At 46.8% G+C, this 12,586-nt stretch overlaps 1 long non-coding RNA gene across 2 annotated transcripts in view; it reads left to right on the top strand.

Moving 5' to 3' along the window:
- The window catches only part of LOC144295749 (uncharacterized), a 39,686-nt gene that overhangs the window by 12,404 nt on the left and 14,696 nt on the right, over positions 1-12,586 (top strand). The window lies entirely within an intron of this gene.

The following is a 12,586-nucleotide window of genomic DNA, read 5'->3' as shown; positions in this document are numbered from 1 at the left end:
GGTCCAACTGAAGGGAAATCTTTTCAATGACTCTTGCAGTAGATTGTTTTATTCTTCTTCCACTGGCAATACTTCTCCTGCAGGAGGATTATGCATTTCCACCCTATTGCTCTCAGGCCTGGCCATGGAACCTGGGAGCAAATATGACTGGTGCCACAGTTTTGAGCAGCAGCTTTTGGCAGCACTGACTGGTCAGCCTTTCTTCCTTTTCTCTTTGTTCTGGCAACAAGATGCTGCTCCTTTAGCCTGACTCCCTGGGGGAAGATGATGTGGAGCTGGGCAACAGCCAAATGGTGATGAATGTGTAGCATGAAAGAGAAAAAACCTATATATGCATTTTTAAAATATTTTATTTATTTAAGAGATGGACAGTGAACAAGAGTGAGAGGACAGGGGCTGAGGGAAAGGCAGACGGAGAGAGAGAAACAGACTCCCCACTGAGCAGGGAGCCCAATGCGGGGCTCGATCCTGGTACTCTGGGATCATGACCTGAGCCAAAGGCAAATGCTTAACTGACTGAGCCACCCATGCATGAGAACAACAGATAGAGAAAGGCAGAGAGGAAAAAGATGTGAACATGCTGGGCACCCTCCTCCCTGAGGCTCCTGGAGCTGCCTTGGCTCATGCCTTCCTAAAGTCTAATCCTTGGATTCTATAAAATAGTCATTGTTTTTCTAATTAAATTCCTGTGTTGTGTGTGTGTGTGTGTGTGTGTGTGTGTTTATGTTTGCTTGAGTTCAGATCTACTACCACTAAGAGTAGTGAAAATAATATTAATACTAATAATGTAGTTAAACTAAATGTTTACTATGTGCAAAGTTCTCTATACTCAGAGAACTTTTATTCCTACAGTAACCCACTTTACAGATGAAGAAACTGAGGCACAAATAGAGAGGTTAAGTAACTTGTCCAAATTACTCAAGCAGTAAGTAGCAGAGTCAGGATTTGAACTCAAAATCTGACTCAGGCCTGTACCCTTGACCATAGGATGCAGGACCTCTCTCTAAAAGAATCAAGGTGTTCCTCCTGTGAGCAGCCTCCCAGCATCCTTCATTTAGGGCAAACCTTCTCACATCTGTGATTTGTATGTGGCTTATATTTGCTCTGATCTCAACCATGGAGGAACTAAATAGAAGAAGGACAGACATCTGTGCCCCGCTCCGCCCCTCCAAGTATCTTTGAATTCTAGATCAAGGCATAGAAAAGGAAAGAAATTCCATGAAAAGGACTATAGCCACCATTATAGTGCCTATTGTTCCAGATGCTTATGTTTTTTTTTGTTTTTTTTTGTTTTTTTTGGAGATGGGATACTGGTCTACCAGCTACATCCTATTAAAGGCAAAGGCATTAGTAAAGTAAACTTTAATTGTATTTCTGGTTTTACATGCCTCTGCTGCTCTAGTTCCCATACCTCCTCCATCGGCCAAAAGTTTTTGCACCATTGAAAATAAGACGAGGAAAGGAATTTCACCAGACAGGAGGAAAGCAGATTCTCTTTTTTCTTTCCTTCAAGGTATTAGAATTCTAGCTTGTGAAAATACTAATAAAGGTCTTGGTTAAAAATAAAAGCCCTCATATTGGCTCTAACAGAGAGAGATGTAGTCCTGAGCTCCCTTCAATGTCTGAGTGAGGAGTAGAATTCTGGTAGCATTTACAGAGCTCTTTATTAATAGCTTCCTGCGGCAGTGAAGTTTGTGATGAAGAGATACCCTCTGACCAGTACAGAGAGAGGCTTTTAGAGGCACAAACGGTCAGGAGCTGGCTCAGAGAGGAGCAGGGTACTAGATCTGGACACCAAACTAGGTAGTAGTAGGGTACTAATATTCTCTCACAACATGGGTGAAATTAGATGTACTTCCTCCACCAGATATCTCCAAATAAATTAAAAATAAGAATCTCTTCAATATATTGAGCACTTTCTGTGGTGGGGACTGGGATTAAGTGTTACGCTTATCTTACCTCATTTTCGTGCTCTGTGATGGTTAGTTTTATATTTTAACTTGGCTAGGCTATAGCACCCAGTTACTTAATCAAACAAATCTAGGTGTTGCTGTGAGGGTATTTGGTAAATATGGCTAACATCAGCTATCAGTTGTTTTTTTTTTTTGAGAGAGAGAGAAAGTGCAAGTGGGAGGAGGAAGAGCAGAAGGGAGAGGGAGTGAATCTCAAGCAGACTGCATGCTGACCATGGAGCCCGACATGGAGCTCAGTCCCACCATCCTGAGACCATGACCCGAGCTGAAATCAAGAGTGAGACGCATAACCTACTGAGCCACCCAGGCGCACCTGTTGATTTTAAGCAAGGGGAGATTACCCACCATAATATAGGTGAGTCTCTCTCAATCAGTTAAAAGACCTTAGGAGCAAAAACTGAGGTTTCCTGGAGAAAAAATTCTGTATCAAGACTGCCAGCATCAAATCCTGCCTGCATTTCCATCCTGCACTATGGGCTTCTGATTTGGCAGTCCCCATGCCGTATGAGCCAGCATCTTCAAATAAATCTGTGATATACATGAAGGAGATAGAGAGAGAGGTAGAGAGAGATTCTGTGTTTCTGGGGAATCTGGACTAACGAAACTTCTGGCAATCCTACGATTATCTCCATTTTTGCAGTTGAGGAGTTTGGGTCTCAGAGGCGTTGTCATTAGGGAACCTGCCCTGTCACCCAGCTAGTGAGAGGCAGAGCTGGGTCTGTTTCCATAATCTGTGGTTTCAATGCCATAATATGAGGTCTCACCAGGCTCACTGAAGTGAGAGAAGCCTAGCCAGGGAGTTTTGGAGAAATGAACACGGAAGTATATGTCATATATCTCCTTACTCACCATATTTGCCAAAGGGTTCCCAGGAGTTAGGGTTGAAAAGTGACTCTTAAGTCTCAGAGAACCAGCTTCTTCACAGCCTGATGTGTCTAACAAATCCATTTCTGGCCACTGTGTCGGCACCTTCAACTTGTCCTGCCACAGCTAACTTTGTGTGGATTCTCACCGGCTTGGTCCCCCCACTCTCCCACCCCCACTGGTCAGTACCTGGGCTGCATGCTTCCCCAGCACAGCTCTAACTGCTGCTTCTCTGTCTTCTCCACATTTCTGCCTTGGGACCAGACCACGTGTCAATCTTGCTCACCAGTGAATTCTGGGCATATAGATAGGTCAGTGCTTGGCACATACTTCCACTTAATAAGCACGTGTTGAAGGAAGTCATGACTGGCCGCTGTGAATGTGACCACGTTGCCGGGTGATTTAAACTGTCTCCAGCCTCCATTCTTGGGGAAGTGCTATAAAAGAGTCAAGAGCTCCATGACCTGCCCTTCTAGATCGAGGCCTCGGATCGCTGCTGTTGGATTAGCTGTTAAGGAGTGAACAACGTGCCGTCCATGGCCAGTGAAGCCTTGCTCTAGCAGGCAGGCTCAGCCAGAGATCACGGAGGCTGCTCCTGGGTGGTCCTCACACAGGAGATCTGTGCTCGCCCCATGCCCCCTTGGAGCATGCTGTCAGAATCAATAAGCTAGGGATGGATTTGCAAAGTCCTGTCACTGACTGTATAATGAGAGCAAACCTTTAGAAAATGAGCATTCCTTTAGACTGAGTCCACAGGCACAGGACAGGCAGAAACTGGCACTCACGATAGAGAGAGCCAGGCCAGACAAGGATGGGGAAGGCTGGATGTTTATCATGTGACTGTCAGGCTGTCACCCAGAGTCGGCTGGGGAAATCCCACAGAGTCGAGTGATCTGATGTGTCATGTAAATTCATGATACAGTGAAAAGAGCACTGCCTTGGGAGTTCAATGATCTGGGCAGGTCCTTAAACCTTTCAGGCCTTAATTTCATTATCAGGGTAATCGGACATTGGGACCTCCCCAGATTTTAGGATAAGATGCCTCAAACCTCCACTTCGAGAGCTGCGATGTCCCAAGTCCCCACTGATTTTGCACAGAGCCTCAGATCATCACTCCTGGTTCTCTTCCACTCTCCCTACCCAAGAGTGCCACCTCCCTCTCACCACAGTTGGACCCTGAACTCAGCATCTTTGGTTGCTTTGTTGTGGACTCCAGTCTTGCAAAGATCTGTAGACCGTGAGGTGGTGGGCATATGAGGTCCACAGCCAAGCCCCTTTTCTCCTGGTCCTGCTTTCAGCACTGTTGAAGTGTAGTGCCTTGATGAACATAACTATAACATGGTTATAGTTATGGTCCTATTCTTCCAAAAGGCCAGATGAATCCCAGGATGGACATAGCTTCAGATCAGGCTAGGCTTCCACTGCAAAGGAACGGGTGACTATCTGGCTCAGGCATCAGGAAAGCTGATTCTAGAGCAGGTTCCAGAATGGACCAGCTGTGTGACCTTAAGGCAAGTCTCTGACTTTTCTGAGCATCAGTTTCCACTTAAAATGGCAATGAAGTCATGATTTCCATTTCTTCCACAGCTTGTGTGAGGCTCAAATGAGCAAGCATATGTGAAAGAACACACTTTATTTCACACGCAATCTCCATATAAGGTGTTACTAAAACACGAAATACACAGAGGGAGCTTATCTTTAAATTTTCAGATTTAGGATTCCCCCCATCTCTGCCTGGAATGGAGGTGTGTTGGAGATGAGCTCAATTTTTTTTGCCATTTTTATTGAGGGAGACTTGGAATAAAATTTCAAAATTGCTCACTTAAGAAGGAAGCTGAAAGCATTTCTCCACTTCTCTGTAGTTAGTGCTCAGTTAGATTTTTTGACAATGTTTAAATGACACGCACTTGGCTTTGAGTGTCTGTGGGTTTTCTTACGGTGCTGAAGTCTGTCCTTTCTCAGCTCGGTGGTCTGTATGTCTGTCCAGTGGACAGTATCAGTGCAGGCAGCATTAAGTGAGCCACTTTAGCCAATCCACATGACTTAGTGGGATAATCGACAGGTTTGGTTGAGTGCAGAAACTGGCACTCACGACAGAGAGAGCCAGGCCAGACAAGGATGGGGAAGGCTGGGTGTTTATCATGTGACTGTCAGGCTGTCACCCTGAGTTGGGGTGCCCGCCCTGCATCTGTGAGCCAACTGTAATTTTCTCATCTCACTGGCATGCTACTTCCTGCCGTGAGATTTCTCCTACAGGTCCATCCCCTGACCCTCAGCACTATCTGCAGCATGGTGCTTCCACGCCGCCCTGTCTGTACTGCTTTAGGATTGACATATTCTGTTCTCTCTCCTCTGAGGATAGGAAATCAAGATTGGTTTAGATATTACATTTGAGAAGTCCTTTTGATGTCTCAGTGGATAGTTATATATAATATTAGTTATTTATTGCTGTGCAACGAATTATCCTTAAACTTAACTGGTTTAAAACAACATTCAGTATCTCACAGTTTCTGTGGGGGCAGGTTTCTGGGTATGGCTTAGCTGGGTCCTCTGATTCAGGGTTTGGGGACTTTTGTAGGGCTGTAATCAAGAAGCTGTCTTCTTCTGTTCCTTCTGTTCCTTCCCAGATGGCGACTCCTAAAGGCTGGAGGGCTCAGAGCTCTTCTCCAGTCTGGACATTTGATCCCTGCTATCTCATCTCTAACTGGCCTGGCAGCTCAGGAATGTCTGTGTGCAGCCCAGCCCTCTTCCCAGAACACCAAGCTCACATCTTGTGGAAGGCAGCCTCTTCTAGGGTGACCCCAGTGATCCCCACTCCTGGTATTTATGACTCCTGTTGAGTGGAGGCTGAATCTAGCAAATAAGATACTGCCAAAGTGATGGGATGTTGCTGATCCAAGATTTGCCTTCCATCCTGTTGACCCTCTCTTCGTCTCTCACCTGCTCACCGTGATGGAGGCCAGGTGCCGTGCTGTGAGCTACCCTACGGAGGCCCACATGGCCAGGAACTGGGAGCTCCTTCTAGCCAGCAACTAGTGAGGATCTGAGGCCGTTGGTCCAATGATAGCTGCAAAGAACTGAATCCTGCCAACAGCCACATGAGTGAGCTTGGAAATGGGTCTCCTCTGGTAGAATCTTCAGATGAAAACACAGCTTCTTGGGGCACCTGGGTGGCTCAGTGATTGAGCGTCTGCCTTTCACTCAGGTCATGATCCTGGGTCCTGGGATAGTCTTGCATCAGGCTCCCACGGGGAGTCTGTTTCTCCTTCTGCCGATGTCTCTGCCTCTCTGTGTTTCTCATGAATAAGTAAATAAAATCTTAAGAAGAAAAAAAAAAAAAGACTAGACAACGCAGGCCAGCAAGGACAGGATGAGAGCCAGGTTGAAGCTGAGTCAAAAAGAGGGCTCAGAGAGCCTATCTAAAATTGGGTCAAGGAGAGAGTTTTACCACTCCTCTAATTTTTATGTATCTGTGCAACCATGTCATTTGCATCTGCCTCCTCTTCTAGATGATAATCTCCCCGAGGACAAGGCCATTGCCAGCTTCTGTTCACTGTCCCATCCCAGCACCTATACTGGACTTGAAGCATAGAAGGTGCTCAGTAACTATTTCATGAATGAATGAATGAATGAATGAATGAATGAATGAATGCCCAGGATGCTCAGCAGGGGAATTGCCCTGGAAGGCAAGAAACAGTTGTCCACACACTGCAGCTAATTCTCTGCCTGGCTGTCATTATTTCCCTTCTTTGTTTCTATTTGCTTAATTGCACCTTTTCTCATTTGACTGCCTGGCTGGGAATTCAGCTCCAGGGGGACTCGGAGCAAAGTCAAACTGTTTGCTCCCGCAGCTTGCTGATGCTGACTCAACCAGCTCTGCCTGCTGAGGCCTAAACACACTGATCAAAGACTGGGAAGCAGCTAACCTTAGTCTGTGGTGCAGATGGTTTGTACAGCCTGCCCTCTGCCTCTTGTTCCTTCCTCATTTTCCAGGGGTTTGGGATCCCCTGCCAGCCTTATGTTGGGGGCCGAGGGGCAGAGGGGGCCAGTGAGGACCCAGTGGCCATTTCATTGTTCCATTATTTAATTTGCTTGGGAGAGGGAGGGTAGAGGGAGGTTTGCTGAGCACCAAGGATTGAGAAAGGGATCCTTTTTTCAGGAAACAACTTCTTTAAGAACAAAATACCAGGAGTAGGATTTGGGTATCAATTCTCAATCCTCTCCCCAGTGATCTCCTGAGCAATATGTCAAAATGGTTTTTGAACCCCTCCCATTTTTACTTGGTGTCTGTTTCTAGTCAATCCCAGTCCATGCCACCTACCTGACCTCATTGTCCAGTCTTAGCAAGAATCCTGCTAAATTAGTTTAGGGAAACCCCCCCCCCCCCACTCCCCACTCTCCTTGAGATCTGATCTCCCTGGCCTGCCTTCAGCTTGAATCTAGTTAAGTGGGTTTAGCAAGAATCTCCCTGCCCCTAATGTATCCTCTTTGTGACTTTCCATCCCCTGCCGCCTCTGCTCATTGCCTGTAAACTCCCACTTGTCCTGATATTAAGCATTGAGCCTCATCTCTCTTCCCTATGATAGTCTTGACACCTATTGCAATAATTCTGAGTGAGTCTTCATTACCATTGTAGTGAGGATCAGAAGAATTTCTCCATACCCTAACTGCTGTGAAGGTGAAAAGCTCCGGGCTGTGGAAGCAAACAAATATGGGGATCTGATCTCATCGGGGAAGTCAAGGAAGGCTTATGGGAGGAAATGATGCTTGAGCTAAGATCTTCCATCTTGAGGCAGGATGGAAGACAAATGTTAAGAATCATCCAAAACTTGGAAATAAAGCAAGAGGGTGATGGCATGACCTTTCAGTGCCAAACTGTAACATTGTGGAAAAGTCCACGCAAGAACGTACCAAATTTGACCTACTATTAACTGTTGACCAAGGCCAAAGCTGTGTGAAATTAGACGTTATCTTGTAGACAATTGTTAAGTGGCAAATGACTTTTGTCTAGTAGAGTTGCAAACAGTTCCGTCCAGTTGAAAAGACAGCCTAACAGGTTACAGCTGCATTGCTCTATAGGACATTAACTTGCTTTGGATCCAACTTGGCAAAATTATTTCAACATTCTTTTCCTGAGAGAGCATATACACGTCTGTCCCACAAATGCTCTTTGAACCAGTTTTACCATCCTGCTGGGTTCCTCATTAGTGTGTAAAAGAACTCTTCGGCATGCTCTCAGTATATATTTGCAGGAGAGCTGTGCTTTTAATGATTTAAACATCGTTAAAAAAAAAATCACTTGGACAGGGGTGGGTGGAGGAGATCAGAGAAGTGTGGTTGGCACTTAGTTGCTTGGGGACCCAGTCCCAGCCTTTGAGGAATCTAAGAAAACTGGGCAAAATCTAGAAAGTGGTAGTTGTGTTCTTGGAGTTCCTGGATCCGTGAGTAAAGCAGAGCATTACTAAGCTGTCTACTCAGCAAGGTGACTCACTGCTAGGGCCGCACTGTTTCCTATGCAGCAATTGTTGGAGGGCTACTGGTGTGCATCACCAGACGCGAGTTCATATATCTAAGCAAGCTCCCCTCAGATCTGTTCGCTTTCTATTTTCTATTTCTGTTAATGAGGTTCCCACCTCCCCCCACTTTCAAAGCTTCTATGTTGACCTTAGGGCACCCTTCTCCCTTTTCTTCTTTGACTACTCAGCTACTAAGTTCCATCAATGCTTCCTTTAGCCTATTTCTGGGAACTGCCCCTTCCTCCCTGTCCCCATAGTCACTATCCACTCCAGGTGCCTGGAGCCATGAGGACCTATTATAGGATCCTCATCATTTTCCAGTTTCCAGGCTCTGCCTTCTCCCATCCATTCTTATTATGTTTTTGCCAGATTTGTCTTTTTTGTCCCATCCTGCTTGAACTCCTTGGGTGTATCTGCAGTTGTAACTCAGATTCATTTCTGGCTTTCAGAAGCTTTATGCCGGGGAGAGGGGTGGCTGGTTGTGTTTTCTCCTTCTGGGAATCCTCAGGATGTCAATCTATCTCCCCCTCCAGATCTCCCTGGCCAGTGGGCTCAAGGCATAGCTTGCCAAGCCGTGAGATCCACTAGTTAATCGGTTAGCCCATGAGTGGGCACTTGATTTATGGGCAGCCAGTGTGGGTGGCCTGGCCTAAAGATCTGCCTCACTGGAACAGCTGGTGCTGGATGGAGGCCACTTGGCCAATCTGCTCCTCTCCTGGGAGTCCAACTGCAGACAGGACAGTAGAGGAGAGTCAGCAAGGGGTGGGGATGAGTCACCCAATCTGCACTAGAGTGGCAGCCATAGGGACAAGACGGCAGCATTGCTAGAATCACACCGTGTCCTGAATGATCTCCTGGTGTCTTAACCAGGTCTTTTATTTTTCTGTAGTCTGATGCCTTGACATCTAGGGCCTTGCAAACCCTGAAGGGACTGCCCTTCCCAGGGTGAGCCAAGACCAAGAGCTAGTACACATCTGGGAGCTTTTCAAATACAAACCAACTGGTCCAGAACTCACACCCCCACCACCTCCTCTCTCTGTTCTCACACCCTGGGCCCCTGTTCACCTGCACTAAACACCCCAGGGCCAGGTACCAGACAACGAGACAGCCTGGTGCCCCAGAGCCTGCTGAAATTATTCAGATAAGCCCATCCTAAACGGGCTTACCTTGGTCTCACCCCTTCCTTCTCACATGCACCACAATAAAGGCTCTTGCCCTCAGTTCTCCCCTCCTCCTCCTGCCCCCTGACTGGCCCTGTGCTTTCCTGTGTGGCCCTGTGTGGTGTGTTATGTCCCCTTCTCTTGGGAACTCTGAGTAACAAGCTGTCTTTTCAGTAGCAATCATCTTCTGATTTGTTGGCCTAGCAAACCTCAAGTTTTCTATTAATATGCTATACTTTCAAACATTCCATTCCCACACCACACTCCTATGTCTAGGGAGCTCGGCAGTGTGGCTATCCCTGCTTTATCTCTGTGCTCTTCCTCACCTCTCCTGTCTTGGATTCACTACCCTTCACTTAAGGTAATTTGAGTGGCTCTCCTTCTCGCCATCTAAAAAAGCCAGCTACAGGATTGCAGATGTGACCTGTACCGACTTTTCCTGCCTTTTCTCTGACTGTGCTTCTCAGACCCTTCAGCCTCAACCACACAGGATGTCTTTTTATCCAGAAATGTGCCTGTCTTCTGAATCTTGTTAATCCAAGCTCTAACTGCAGGAATGCCCTCCTCCTCCCTCCACTGTAGCATGGTTGGCTAATCTACTCTTCCCCCAAGATCCAGTTTGAGTCTCATCTCTCCTTTGAGGCTTACCTGATGTCACTATCATAGCAGTGAGGCCTTTCTCTGGATACTGGCATCAACTCCCGCCTGGGCTGTTTACGGGACAGTGTCTGCCACCTTCCATTACTCAGCATTCACCTCTCAATATTCAGGAGCTCTCTCTCCCTGAGCTTTCACATTCTCTTGGTTCAGGGACCAAACATTTGATTTTGTGTGATGATGGGATGAAATGATACCAAATATATCCTTGACATCTTCCTCTTCATTGAGCTGGGATATAAAACCTGCAGATGAGACAACAGTTGTTGCCTTACTGAGCCAGGGCCTGGCCAGGAGGGAAAGCCGGGGATCTGCTCACCTCTTTGTCTAGGCTTAACCCCTTCTGGGATGTGAAGTCTGCCTGCCTCTAGCTTTTCTGAATGGGTACCTACATTCATTTCCTGATACAGGCTTCCCTTGCTATTGGAAAGTAGAGCGTTCCTATGAAATCTTTTGTAAGCTGAAATGATGTAAAGCAAAGAAGCAATCACCATTAATTTCTCTGGAAAAAATTTTGAGCACTCTCAGTCCCCCCAAATAACCTCTCTTAGGCTTTTCTGATATCTTAGGACACATCTTGCTAGTGGAGGCACAAGATTTCTTGAGATAAAGCACAGATGCTCACAGAAACAGTTCAAAGCGGTGGCAGCTTGATGCGGAGATGCTCCAGGGGAAGGAGGTTGGCCGTGCCACTCTCACCTCTTGGAGTCCGAGCTGCCTCTATCTTGCTCACTGCAAACATACGCTCAGCGCTATTTTCTCTTTTCACCTTTTTGCGTAAAAGCGAAAATCCAATTCTGATGCCTTATGGTTAATGAAAACAGGTACTCAGGCAGATCTTTCGTGAAAGCCAAGTAGCTTGACGTGAACTTTCAAAAAGCGAGAGACACTTGTCCCTCCTGATAGTCAGGAAGATTTCAGTTGCCTGTCAGACCTGGAAGGGAAGGTGTACAGCTTGCAAGCAATGAAAGAGGAGCTGGAGAGGGGTCCTGGCCCCTGGTGGGACACAGAGGACTGTTTCCTGTGTGGAGGCTGGCGCTGGGGTGGGAAGCTTGGAAATCAAACCGGTGCTTCACGGTTTGGTCTTGGGCTGACTTGTTTATAATAAAAACATTTGGTTTGACTTCCCCAGAAATCAGCCCATGATGTAAATGCTCAAGTGTTTAGGCCACATTCCTTTTAGTCCCCAGAGAAGTTCTTTTCAGAAAGCACGAGGGTGGAAACAAATAGTTCCTGGGACCGTCTCCAGTCTGAAACACTGCGCTTAGAGTTTGGGCCATGCAAATAATTCAGATACTAAAATCCAAGCCCTAAATAAACCTTTTAAATGACAGGGAGATTATTTGTGTCCAAGGAGACGGACAGTGTCTCTTTAAATGTTCTTTCCATTCCTCATGCATGCTGTAATCAGCAGATGGCCCTACCTTCCCCCACCGCCCCCCTGTAAACAGACCCTTCTAATAGCTAATATCCTGCAGTGACCAAAGCCATTAGAAGGATTAGGCCATTACTATCCTGTCCAGCAAACACATAATGCTCATGAGGATTGCCTTTTTTCCCTTTGGTTGTTGTTTTTATGGATGAGTCGGGGCCCAATGGTCGGTTAAAAAATCAAAACGAGGAGGGCAGAGGGTTATGGCCATTCTCTCCAAGGACACCTCTCAAACAGCCTTAGGATTTGAGATTCCTTTGTTAGAACGATGGCAGATGTCAGCTTTGTGACTAGAGCAAGCTCTGAGCATACACAGACAGTACGCAGACCTCTGTCCCTCGTTACCATAATATCTAATACTCGATTTCCCCAGCACCATGAGCGTCTCCCTATGCTCTGCCTGTTTCCACAGCCCTGTTTGTGCTGGAAAAGACAAACCCTTAGCAGCCCAACCCAGCCCAAGGCCACGTCGCAGGGCTCGGGACTGCTCTGAAACACTGCCACCCAGTGGCAGGCCCCAGGCATCACAGCACACCGGCAAGGGAGCCAGGAACCCAGTTTTATAAGCTGAAGGGGAAGAGGGAGAGATGTGTGAAAGCTGTCCAAGAACCGTGAGGCCAGCTGCGGAAAAGCACCCTGCGTGGCACGAAGACAGATAGCTAGGTTGGAGCTGGCTAATTAGGGTAGGTGACAGAAACCCGGAGAAAGGTGGCTGAATTATAAAGAGAAGGGTAAGGAAGCTAATGGCATAGTACATCTGAGCAGTCTTCTTCTAAATGGAAGAAACACACACTTTCTGTAAGAGAGAGTAGGAGAACGATGACGGGAGGATGAGTCAATGGCACTCTTTTTGGAGTTGGCCTCAATTTGGATGACTCAGTCTCTCACATGTCTGGGTTCTTAAGGATCCCTGAGCTCTACCTATTTGGGGGATGTCACCGGACCCAAAGGGGCTGATCTAGACCTCTGGATCTCCCTTCAGCC

This window comes from Canis aureus, chromosome 24, assembly GCF_053574225.1.
Source record: "Canis aureus isolate CA01 chromosome 24, VMU_Caureus_v.1.0, whole genome shotgun sequence".
In the NCBI taxonomy this organism is placed as follows: domain Eukaryota; kingdom Metazoa; phylum Chordata; class Mammalia; order Carnivora; family Canidae; genus Canis; species Canis aureus.
This window is presented reverse-complemented; position numbering and strand designations above follow the sequence as displayed.